The sequence below is a fragment of the Dromiciops gliroides genome, chromosome 4, assembly GCF_019393635.1.
Source record: "Dromiciops gliroides isolate mDroGli1 chromosome 4, mDroGli1.pri, whole genome shotgun sequence".
In the NCBI taxonomy this organism is placed as follows: Eukaryota; Metazoa; Chordata; class Mammalia; order Microbiotheria; family Microbiotheriidae; genus Dromiciops; species Dromiciops gliroides.
Genome location: NC_057864.1, coordinates 389,317,426 through 389,330,236, shown reverse-complemented (window position 1 = coordinate 389,330,236; position 12,811 = coordinate 389,317,426). Strand labels below are relative to the sequence as shown.

General features: G+C 40.6%; 1 protein-coding gene across 4 annotated transcripts in view; it reads right to left on the bottom strand.

Moving 5' to 3' along the window:
- TAB2 (TGF-beta activated kinase 1 (MAP3K7) binding protein 2) overlaps positions 1-5,454 on the bottom strand; it is a 123,962-nt gene extending 118,508 nt beyond the window's left edge. For all 4 annotated transcript variants that reach the window (XM_044004553.1, XM_044004551.1, XM_044004555.1 and 1 more), the window contains exon 1: positions 5,079-5,454. The gene's annotated coding sequence lies outside the window, so the exon portion shown is untranslated. The remainder of the gene's footprint in view (positions 1-5,078) is intronic.
- Positions 5,455-12,811: the final 7,357 nt, after the last annotated feature.

Below are 12,811 nucleotides of genomic sequence, written 5' to 3'. Positions count from 1 at the left end.
TTTTTCATCATAGCTGTGTAAGACATAGAAGGACATAAAACAGGTCTAAATAGATACAAATAAATTTCAAAGTGATAGCACATTGAATGACATCTTAACCTAGCTTCAAAATGCAAGTGATTCTTGAGAGAGAAATCACAAAAGGGCTTTCTACTCCTTTGTAAATGCTCCTCTGAATCTAGGGGTAGAAAAATCACAGAAGTAGACTCATGCACATAGTGTTTAATAAATATTTATCTACCAAGAGTTCACTGTATTAAAGAGTTCAGTCAAAATTTACTGTGTGAAAGACAACCACTTAATTTTTCCCCATCCCTACCCTCACTATGAGAATGTTACTGATTCCTAAATAATCTCACAGAGACTGAGATAAACTATATAATAGATGTGAACTCCTCAGAACAACCATAGTGTTATAATTAGCCTTAATCTAAGAGTATCACTTTTAAATGAAAACTTAATATTAATATTAGTTCTTCTTTCATACTATTTATAAAAGCATCTCCAGTGAGGTCACTAAACTCCAAAAATCAAGTTATAATGAAAACTGCTTGCTCCAATTTGTCAAGTAGAAATCCCTACTAATTCACATTGTCTAGCTTTCACTGTAAAATAATTCACAACCACAATCACATTTATAAAGATTGTTAAGTGCTCATCAAAACTAGGAAAACCTGGCTCATGTACAATATATAGTTTTAGTTCTTTGAATGTTGGTAACCCATATTCAGTATCTATGATAATTTTTTAAAGACGAGAATATTTGATTATTATGATACCCTGATGGTGTCAGAGTTATGCTCTATCGCTGAACACATTCTAAAAATGTAATTTATTAAAGATACACTCATTTAAATATAATTTTTAATATTAAAGTTTAAATTAAGTATTGCAAGGCCTCCTAAAAGATAACAATTTAGCATCATCGGGGAATAAGATGATTAACAAATTAATCTTCAGAAAAATTTGAACTGCTACCCCTTCAAGTATTAAAACTTTATTCTAGCCATTTTTCATAAAAATATTTCTAAAAGATATTGTTTCCTGTATTCTGAAACAGAAGATCATATAATACTTTGTGGTTGATTCATAGTCACTGGTTTAAATATCCATTATTATATTATACTGTATGATAATACTGTTCTAGGTTTGCTTTTCAGTTTTCTATTTCTTCCTTGGGTGTCAAGACTATCAGCTATCACTTCTACTGTCACTGTGCCTGATTCACAGGCCTTAAACCTCCTTTCTAGGTCATTCCTTCTAATCTGCTATTATCTGGCTACCGAATCAGATAACCAAGCTTATTAAGAGCTATTAAATAAAAATCAATACAGCATCTGAGTGTTACAGATCCATAACATGGGCAAATGACAGCTATTTCAGTACTTTCTTGATGGAGGTTGAAATTAATTGGGGATATTACTGTACTTGCTATTTTAGGGGAAGACCTTAAATTTTTTTAAAAAACTGATCTCTAAATTCTTAGGGTTTGTTATCCTAATAATCAATTATTTCCTGAAGTAAAAGGAGATCAAAAGGAAAAAGCATCTGTGACGATTACTAATTGTGTGACCCTGGCTAAGTCACTTAACTTAATGTGCCCTTTCCTCATCTGTAAAATAAAGAGGTAATAATAGCTATGACACCAACCTCGTAGTGAAAAGCAAATGAGATACCAAACATAACACTTTAATGTACTATATAAATTCAAGCTATCATCATGCTCATCATCCTCATCATAAGTAGTATAATCAATACCACAAAGATTCCAGGGTACTCAAGTTTTCATTTTAGCTACTTATTACTGGGCAAATATCCTTGAAGCAATATAACCATAAATGTAAAAGTGAATGCAAAAATACTTTGCAAATATGACCCACAGTGTCAATGAAATAAAAACAAAGATACTTCTATTGAACACATATTACACAACTCTAGCATGTTTCTGAATCCTTATCAATGAATTGTTCTTTAAGTTATGTCCCACAGGAAAATTGAGAAACCATAAAAGCTGCTCTAGCGCTCAAGTTTAAGATAGTTTCCTTCGTGTGTTCCTTTTTGGTAATATTACAAATTCTCTGCTTTCCCTTTAACTGCTATGCCCTATAATTACCCTTATCTTACAACCCATCTATTTTAGATAGTCCCAAACCTTAGATGGATAACAATTCTGATGATAAGGTGTTCATTTTAGAAAAGTGAAACAAAGTAAAGGTATTGTGTCCTGCCCTCCTCAGAAATCTACATTGAGGGGCAAGAAGACATAGAGTGGTTTAGGGAGTCATGGTAATCAGGGCCAGGTAGAGATATATTAGAATGAAAAAGACCCAGAACACTGGTTTAACATGTCTAATTCACACATATCAACTCTCTGGACAGTCTTTAAAACATATAATCATGGAAACTTTCCTTCAGACTTGTATAACCAAGCAAAATCTCCACTCTAAATTACCAGGCTTTTTTTCCCTAAATAAAGCTCCTGGACATCAAAGAAATCAAACTCTGGCAAACATCTTAATTCATAATTGAAAATGCTATACTTTCTCATCATTTCAAACATTTCGGATACTACTTTTTTTTTTAAAAGAAAGAATACCACATCCTGCATAAAGACTATTTTGCCAATAAGATGCCATATATAATATAGATAGATGTCTTCTCATCCTAAACACTCCTGTTGGAAAAAAAAAAGGTAATTTTGCTTTTTCTCAACTCTTCCTCAAGGCCTGAAGAAGCATTTTTGGTAGTTCATAAAGACTAATTATGCTAAGTAATTTATCCACACATGATATGCCACTACAAAAGAATACCTTAAATCAACATAATTAGGTAAGAAATACTAGAAGACATCAGTGAACACCTACGTTTTCCATTGACAATTGAATTTGCCTACTCAGGTTGATATATACAGTTTAAAATTTTCATTTCACCAAATGTAATCACTGTAAAAAATTCCTACAAAAACTTGTTTAAGATATGACTGATAGTAGTGTGGGTTAGTTTCCTCGAAATGAGGATCAAATAGAAGTATCATTTCAATGGAAGAACACTGATTATAACTGATATTCAGTCTTTAGACAGCCCAGTATCAGACAAAAATCGGGCCATGTGTCAAGTCAGCACAGAACTACAACACGCCGGTTCATAAGAGTTAACAAAATACCATTCATGGCTGCTCTGGTAGTTGTTCATCAAAGTATCTTTTGGAAGATGACCTTAAATTATTCCAAACACTTGAGGGGAAAAAATGAAATTAAAAAAACACATAAAGACTATATGACTAATGTGATCTACATACCTAACTCTCATTTTGATCCCTTAAATATTTTAAACTCAGTACAGCATAACCTGTAAAAACTGATTAGATTAAAAGAAAAAAATACCTCAATCGAGTTCTGAATCACTGGAATTTTTGCTCTATTTCCTGTTAATACACTGATAGCATCAGAATTCAACACATTCTGTCTGTACAAGTTTAAAAAGAACTTTTCTATGATCCTGTAATACTAAATTTATAGCTAATTCAGTCTGCAGCTCATCTACCTTACATTGTTCCCATTATTTTTAGTTATCAAATGCTTAGTCAAAAGCTTACAAGATGAGAAGAAAATTATTTCAAAACTAACAAGTAGTTTATAAAAGCCTTCGTCTCAGGTGCTATTTAGAACTGAATTTTTAAAATGCAAGCTCACATTCAAATCTTACTTCACAAATGTAAAATTATATGTTTACAATTCCTTGACAGTATAAAAAGTATGTTAAACAATGGTCATAATTGAGAATACAACAAAAAACCTTACTACGGTCTCTAGTCTCCAGTCCTGCATGGCAAGTTTGAAATTGCATATAAGACTGATCAATATTTTCTTTAATATGAACTTGTTAATATGAGCTTCCTTTATAAAAATGAATGAATCTGATCTTAATATAGATAGTATTTACTTAAAAAAAAAAAGAAAAAATGGATACAAAATGAGATTACTTATGGCAGTGTTAAGGTCACTACCTATTTGTGACCAAATTCTTTTCGACGAATAAAAAGTACAGAAAACCTAATTAGAACCGGGGCCTCATGAATACCGGAGGGTGAGGTGAAGGGGGAGGGGGGGGACCGAGGAAGCTGCAAATTCCCTCTACTAGAAACCTCTCTTATCAGAAACATTTGAAGAATTCCTCCACAACAATTAAGTTGACTAGAAGAATGGAAACCCTAACATCTCCAATATACTATATATGGAATCGAACAAGACAAAAACACATAAACACACAAACTCAGACTGTCTCTGACACTTTAGTATACAAATCGGTCGGATGAACCTCAGAGCATGGACAACACAACCACGCACCTGTCACCTGTAAGGACACATCAAGCTACTCCCTTCTCCACCCCATTCTCCCCCTACCCCCCACCCCAAATCCAAACACATCCCATCCACCTTAGTCAAGATCTGCAGCTGATGGGGTAGAGGACGGGGAAAGATTTTTTAAAAGAAAACCAAAACAAACAAAACTCCGGGAAGGCACAGAGACCCCTTTAAAATGGATGGAGAGGAAGGAGGACCGGTATCTCCCACTCCTCTCAAATGCTCCAGCCCCCTCCCCCCCGCCCAAAGTCTTCCCTCCCCGAAGCAGCGCCCCCAGGAAAGTTTCCTCCTCCCCCCCCCCATTTCAATCACTAGCACACACGGACACTCACACACGGCTAAGGGGCGGATCGAGGGCAATGGGGCAGCAGCAGCAGCCGCGGGAGCCCTCCCCCACCTTGGGGCTCTCCCTGGTGCTGTGCTCCGAGGAACCCCCCGGGCGGGCTCGGCGTTCCCCGCCCCCCCGCCGGGGGTCCGCGGGCTGCGGAGGACCCTCTCTCCACCTTGCCACTGTAGGGGGAGGGGGAAGAGAAGGGAGAGGGGGTGTGGAAGGGGAAGGCGAGAGGAAGCGGCAGGCGCCCCAGGCGCACGGGCCTGCAGAGCCCGGGGAAGCTCCTGCCAGTCGGGGCCCGAGGGAGGTGCGGGCAGCTGAGGGGAGAAGCGGGGAGGAATCCGGGGGAGCCCCGCAAAGGCCCGGCAGCGCGCTCCGCTCACCCTTCGCCGTCGTCGCCGCGGCCGCTGCCGCCGCCGCCTCTCCCACTAGGGCAGCCGTCTCCGTCTCGGTCTCCGTCTCAGTCTCCGCCGCCGCCGCCTCCGCCACGGCCGCCGCCAGCGCCGCCGCCGCCTCCTATTCCACCCGGCAGGGGGGACACCTCAGCGCTCCCTCCCTGCTCAGCCCCCTGCGATCTGCTGCCGCCGCCGCCGCCGCCGCTTCTCGTGGCCGAGGGGGAGGGGAGACGAGGAGAGGGGGTCGGGCTGGGTCGCCCCGCCGGCGGCAGCAGCAGCAGCAGCAGCAGCAGCAGGTCGAAGGCGATGGGGTGGGTGGGTGGCGGCGCCGCTCCCCGATCCTCTCCGCTCGGCTCGGACTTGCTCGGCCTCCCTCCCTCTTCCCCCACCCCCCCGCTCACGCTCCAGCCCTCCCCCCACCCCCCCAGCGCTCTCGCTCGCTCTCGCTCTCTTCGCCAGCAGAGTCCAAACCAAAATACTGTCACACAATATGGCGGCCCGAGCAGCGGGCAAACATCGCGAGATTTCGGCTCCCCCGCCCCGCCCCCCTACACACTCACTCACACACACATACTCACACACCCCTCCAGTCCTATCCCCTCCCTCCCGCCAGCCGGGAAGGAGGGGGCTGACCCAACCGAGGAGGGATGCTCATACTCTGCCACCTTCTTCTCAACTAATTCTCCCTCTCTCCCTCTCTCCCTCTCTCCCTCCCTCCCTCCCACCCTCTCTCTCTCTCTCTCTCTCTCTCTCTCTCTCTCTCTCTCTCTCTCTCCCCCCCCCCTCCTCTTTCTTCTCTCTCTCCATCTTCTCTCTCTCTCTCCCTCTCCATCTCCTCTCTCGCTTTCTTCTTCTTCTTCTCTCTCCCACCACTTCTCTCACGTTCTCTCTTTCATCTACTTTCCCTCTCTTCCTCGTTCTTTCTTCCCCCGTCACTCTCATTTTCTCACTCTCAATCTCACTTCCATCACTTCCTTCTCGCTTTCTCGATCTTTCACTTTCCTCACCTCCGTCAATCTCTTCTACCACTATCCCTCTGTCTCCTGCTCTCGTCCTCCCTCTCGTCCTCTCTCCCCTCTCTGTCACTCATTTTCCTCAATCTCTCTCCCACCCACTTTCCCTTTCTCTCATTCTTTCTTTCCCTCTCTGTCAATCTCTCTCCCTCCACTTTCCATCTTTCTCTCCCTCCTTTCCTTCCCCTACTTTTCTTTCCTTCTCCTTTCTTCCACACCCTTTCTCTCTCTTGCCTCTCTCCCTTTATTTCCTCCCTCCTCACTCCGTCTCTTTCCCTCTCTCCCTTTCCCTCTGTCTCTATTTCTCTCCGTGTCTCTCTTTCTCTCTGTTTCTATCTCTCTGTGTATTTTTTTTACTCCTCTTCCTCTCCATATACAAACACATACACACCTCTGCCTAGTCTAAAGGAAGAAAGTGACTCCAAGGCAACCCACGACTTTACAACTAAGGGGAGACAATACAAGCAGAACACAGCCAGAATTTGGTTTGAACCGAAGAAAGAAAGAGACCTTCCGTCAACCCCCTTTTCCATCTCCATTTCCCCACACCACGGAGGAGCTTGTCTTGTTCCTAAGAACGAAATGATGGAGCAAGAGGGTGGAGGTTAGAGGGCTGAGTACCAGAGATGCGCTCTTGAGTTCTTTCTCGTCCTCTCTCTCTCTCTCTCTCTCTCTCTCTCTCTCTCTCTCTCTCTCTCTCTCTCTCTCTCTCTCTCTCTCTCACACACACACACACACACACACACACACACACACACGGAAGGGAAAGGGAGATAGGAAGCCCTAGTAGTAGGGAAGATGCTGTTGTTACTTCTTCCCGTGAACTCCTTTACTTCTCTGTGCTCTGCTTTAGGCACTAAGAAGAGGGGGAGGGGTATGCGGTGAGGGAAAGAGGGAGGAGGGAGCATAGTGGAAAGGAAGGAACAAGAGATGCTGAAACTACTGCCTGCTGCTGTTCCCTCCTTCCAACTTTGGTTGCTGTGTGGGAGCAAGTGACGATCAACCATGGAGGGGGGTGGGAAATGATGCCTTGCGGTTGCTTGGGATGCAAGACATCCCGATTAAGTGGTGGCACAGAGCACCCAACCCCCTCAGATCAGCAAGGGGGAGATGAAGCTCTACTGGTTGTGAAAGAACAAGGCATAACATGGGCATGTCACAGCAAATGAGTATTTATTTTTTGGCAGTCTAGGAAATTATAAGTGAGAGGACCTAGTTTACTGACCTTGGATCTACCCCAAAGTTACAGCTTTTAAGAATTTTTAAAAGAGTTGAATACTAAGTGTTCTCAAGCCTTTAAGAAATTAATCTTAATTTTGTTTATGTTGCTATTTTTTTTTAATCTTGCTTTAATTGTCCATTGCTAGAAGTCTAGGAGCAGAGCCAGAAACATTTAAATGTTGGGAGGTGGAAGTGGGGCATAATTCAAGCCTTTCCTATTTCCCCCAAAAGGGGAACATCTGTTTAATTTCCTTCAATGAATGGACTATCACTCAATATTTTCTTACAATTTGAGGTATTTATTTGAAATTGTAGTAGTCTGACAAAATTCTAAAACAGCTCTGCAGTACTGTGCCCCTATCAAAAATGTCCAGGTCCACAACAGGTTCTTCCTTCAAAAACTTTTTAATGTTTACCCCTCTGACAGTTCTGAACAACAAGTTTATTTTCTTCCTTGTAGTTATAGTATGGTTACTGTAGATCCAGTGAGAATTTTAATATTTGAAAGTTGTAGAGCTTTCTCTTTCCTACTCATCCTTAAAAGATATTAACAATAAGTCAAATCAACAAGCATTTATTAAGTACCTACTATGTGTCAGGCACTTTGCTAAGCGCTGCTCTGAAATCCTGTGTAATATCACCCAATATAGATCCTGAACATACTTGAAAGACCATTTATGCACTTTAAAATGTTCAGAATCTTCTCAGAGTTGACATTTTTGATATGTATTCCCACACTGAGAGGCAGCATGTGGTAGTGGGTGGAGACCAAGGAGTCAGGTAGACTCAGGGCAAGTCCCAACTCTGACATATTGTAGCCATATGACCCTGGACAAGTCACATCTCAGTGCCCCAGGCAACTCTAGGTGAGGATCTACATTGGTAGAGAAGGTGCTTTTTTTTTTTCCCCAGTAGGAGTTTCCTATACCAATGAAATTCACAGATCCAATACAAATTCTCACTCTATGGGTGATCTTAAGAATAAAGAAAATTGAGATTTCTTTAAAAATAAGGATTTTATATTTTTGTTTCATCCACTGGTAAATGGAAAACTGATGAAAATGTAAACTTCTCAAATGATCTCTGGAAAAACTATTAGGAGGGAATTGATTGATTAAGTCATTTTATTTATTTATTTATTTATTTTTAGTGAGGCAATTGGGGTTAAGTGACTTGCCCAGGGTCACATGGCTAGTGTCAAGTGTCTGAGGCCAGATCTAAACTCAGGTCCTCCTGAATCCAGGGCTGGTGCTCTACCCACTGTGCCACCTAGCTGCCCCCCCACTGAGTCATTTTAAATGATGATAGTTAAATCGACCTTTGTTAAACAGACCACATATCTGAGATCTCTGCAAGGCCCTCTTTTTACTGTAGAGCGTGAAATATGTTTATGTGAAAATGTTTCTCTACAAAAATTAGCAACGAAGATTACTTAGTAACAGTAGGGTATAGGGTCAAATACACTGAACTTGGAGTCAGAAGACCTGGGTTCCAACACAGATCTGTGGCCTTGGGCAAGTACTTCCCTTCTTAAGGCCTGGGTTTGTTTCCTCATTCATAAAATGAGGAAGTTGGATGAATTGATTACTAAACACCAGTGTAATTCTAAATCAATCCTATGATACTCCTATGACAATAGAATCCTGGGGACTCTACCTTCAATGGTCTCAGAGACATCCCTTCCCTCCCATTCTCATTCATTTTATTTGGGCCTTGGCATTTATCACATTATACTTTGAACTTAATTGTATACTATCTTGTCTCTGCTATTAGACTATAAGCTTACTGAGGGGAGGAAGTGTGTTAAAATGAGCTTGGGAAGCCAAAGGCTTCTGTTATCCCTAGTATCTGCCACAGTGCTTTATAAATGCTTGCTAAGTTTGTTGTTGAATTTAATTTATTTAATTTGATTCAATATTTTAATGCAACTACAATATGCAAGGTGCTCAGAGTATACTGGTAGGAATACACTCCTACATACATATTGGAGGGTCTTATGGTTCAGAAAATTCCCCCACCCTCCAAATGGAAGCATATTAGAACAAATGTCTACTTGCCCACTACTGCAGGGGTCAACAACAGACATGAGATTCAATAAGGGAAGTTATAGAGCAGTTTTAGGAAGTTAGGGCTTCCTTCCTTTGCCACAGATTTCTAGGTGACCTTAGCAAATGACTTTACTTAGACTCAAATCTTTTGATTTCTCTATTTGCAATTCAATTCAACTCAACTCAACTAGCTTTTTAAAAATTAAGCATTTTCTGAATTCTGAGCCCTATACTAAGCACGAAGTGTAAAAAGAAAAGCAAAAAAGAAGTACAGTCTTTGATCTCACAGATTTTACATTCTAATAAGGGAAATAGCATGTAAATATTTAGAGTATAGAGATTTTATAGAGAGAGTATACGAAGGTAATCTGAGAGGGGAAGACATTAGCAGCTGAAGAGACCAGGAAAGGATTAGGATTAACATGTGAACAACTATGATCATAAAATATATATACAGAATATATCATAGTAGTTAATTATAGAGGATAAGGGAGACGGGAGGGAAGAGACAAGAACACTTGGAAAGGCTTCCCTGAGAAGGTGGGATTTGATCTGAGTGGTAAAAGAAGCCAGGGAAACCAAAAGGAAATAGTGAGAAGGCAGAGCGTTCCAAGTTTAGTACAGCCAATAAAAAGACACCAAGAAGGTAGATGGAGTATCCTGTTGGAGGAACTGCAAGTAGACCAGTAAATCTGGATTATAGAATGTGATGAGGCTAGTAAGATGTAAGAAGCCTGGAGGTGGATCATAGTAGGGAGAGATTTGAGACAAGGAAGTCAGATAGAAGGCCACTGCAGTAGTAGTCCAAGTGAGAAGTTAATGAGAACCTGAATTAGAGTTGTGGAGAGAAGATATATTCAACAGATGTCATGAAAGTGGAAACAACATTGTTATAGTGTATATAGTTAGGGTACTTTGCTCAGATTCTTGGTATATAGTACTTCGTACTGAGCTGGGGGAAAAACCGTTCAATTACTTTTATTTCTTTCTAGAATATAGAAAATGATTCATCTAATATAGTCAGTCAATAAGCATTTATTAAGCACCTACTATGTACCAGGCACTGTGCTAAACACGAGGAATATAAATATAAAAAAGAAATATAGTCCCTGCCCTCAAGGAGTTTACCATCTAATGGGGGGAAGATAATTCTCAAAAGGAAGCAGAAAAGTTGAGGGGACCAGAGAAAACAGTTGATGGAAAATGAAGAGTTCAGTTGTAAAGTTTGGAGCCCTTTATAAAGGAAGACTTTGGGAACTTTGCTCTTTAGCCCTCTAGTCAGGGGGGAGGCAGCAAAGTGTGCTGAGAAGGTGTACGGTATCAAAGCTGGATTAATCTCCAGAATGATGAGTTTTCAGGTGATTCAGGGAATGTGAGATATTTGGGGAGTCAAAAACAAGCACAGCAGCTGATGGAAAATGAAATATGAAGTCATGTATACCCTTTCTCGTCTGTCTACCTATCTATCCTTTAAAACCCAACTTAAACACCACCTCTTCCACGAAGCCTTTTCTGATCCCCCCCACCCCGTCCATAATGATGTTCTCCCTACTCCTTTGTACCTCATATAACACTTCACTTATACCTTTCTGACACATTACCATTTATTAGTTTTTATTATAATAACTTGTGTATCTCATTTTCTCCCTACTAGATCATCAGAGTGGAATGCTCTCCTCATTTCTACCTCCTAGACTCTCTGGCTTTCTTCAAGTCCTAGCTAAAATCTCAACTTCTAAAGGAAACTTTTCCTGGATCTCTTTTAATTCTAATGCCTTCCCTCTGTTGATTATCTCCAATTTCTCCTGCATATAATTTGACTGTGCATAGAGTTTTATGCACATAATACTTAATGTTGAATTGATTAAATTATATGTGTTAGACTGGGAAGTGGGGTGGTTATCCAGGTCTAATTAAACAGTTTTCTTTTAGGGAAATTATCATAACAATGTGATACCCAGGGATCCATGTACATACTCCATCCACCCTTTAATTCTCTTTAAGTGGGAAAAACAGAACTGCAATGGCTAGCTTCCCCAAACCTTGCCACACCTTCCTCTTTTGCTCTTGCTATCCCATCCTAGAATGTACCACTACCTTCAGCAAAATGGGATTTTGAAGTTTCTGGGTTGCTAGGAAGAGAAGATAAATGAAGATTTAGAGGAGATTTATGATGGCCTTCTACTTTGTTTCCTTAATAAATATCTATTTTCACCACCTTCTCCAAACTATCTTTTATGAATTTTATCTTACAAGAATCCATGTCTTTGTGCTTTAGAAATGTGTCGATCTCTAGTTCAGGAGGGGGTCTGCTAACTTCCACAGGTTCTGTACCATCCTTAGAATTACCACTAAAGGGGCAACTAGGTGGCTCAGTGGATAAAGCACTGGCCCTGGAGTCAGGAGGACCTGAGTTCAAATGTGGCCTCAGACACTTGACACTTACTAGCTGTGTGACCCTGAGCAAGTCACTTAACCCCAATTGCCCCACCAAAAGAAAAAAAAAAAGAATTACCACTGAGATGAATAAAGTGTTCTAGTATTTCTTCACAGAAGCTGCCAAGCATTTAAGATTACTAGTGAGTCATTTCTTTCCCTCCTCAGTAAGATGCTCTAATCATTTTAGTTTGCCTGACATACTTAAGAAGAAAGTTTTTTTTGTTGTTGTTTTTACTGAAGTTGCTTGTAAACAGGCATTTTCTTGGAATCTTTTATTGTTTTTTTTAAATAAATTTTTATTTGTACCTTTTGTTTTTACATCACTTAAAGTTCTCCCTGTATTCCCCTATCTCTTCCCTCCCAGAGAGAGCCCACATAGTAAAGACTTGTTAAAAAAAAAAAAGAGATAAAAAATTAGTAAAACTGATAAATATATAAAAAATATTTGGCAATATATGCAACATCCCAACCCATGGACCTCTCATCACTGTGAAGCACTAGGGGCAGGGATGAAGTGGGAGTGTCTTCTCAAATAACTTTTTTCTAGGTCCAAGCTTGTTCTTTTAAATTTTGCAACGTTTGTTTTCAATTGAGAAACATTTACTCTTAACAGAAAATGGATCGTCATGATCAGTGTCAGAGCCTTTGATTTAGTCAATAAATAAGCCATTCTTTTGACTTCCAGCTGTACCACATCAATGACATATGAAGGCTAGTTCTTTGACAGTATCCATTGCTTTTGTGTTCAAGGAAGGTGTATATTTAAATTCTAGGGTCCAATCAAGCCTTTCAGAAAGGGTTCTTTTTTCCTTCATTAACTGAAAAACAAAGAGCTTTTTTAATGGGAGAGGAGAACTTTCCTTTCAGGTACAACTGGATGTTGAACAGAATATGTGCTTTTCCTGCTTCAGGTAGACAGAATGTAGTAGCTCAGTGTGTGAGCACTTGGGGGATTATGAAACCCCTGTATGACTGACAGATCATATGTGCTTCAGTTCAG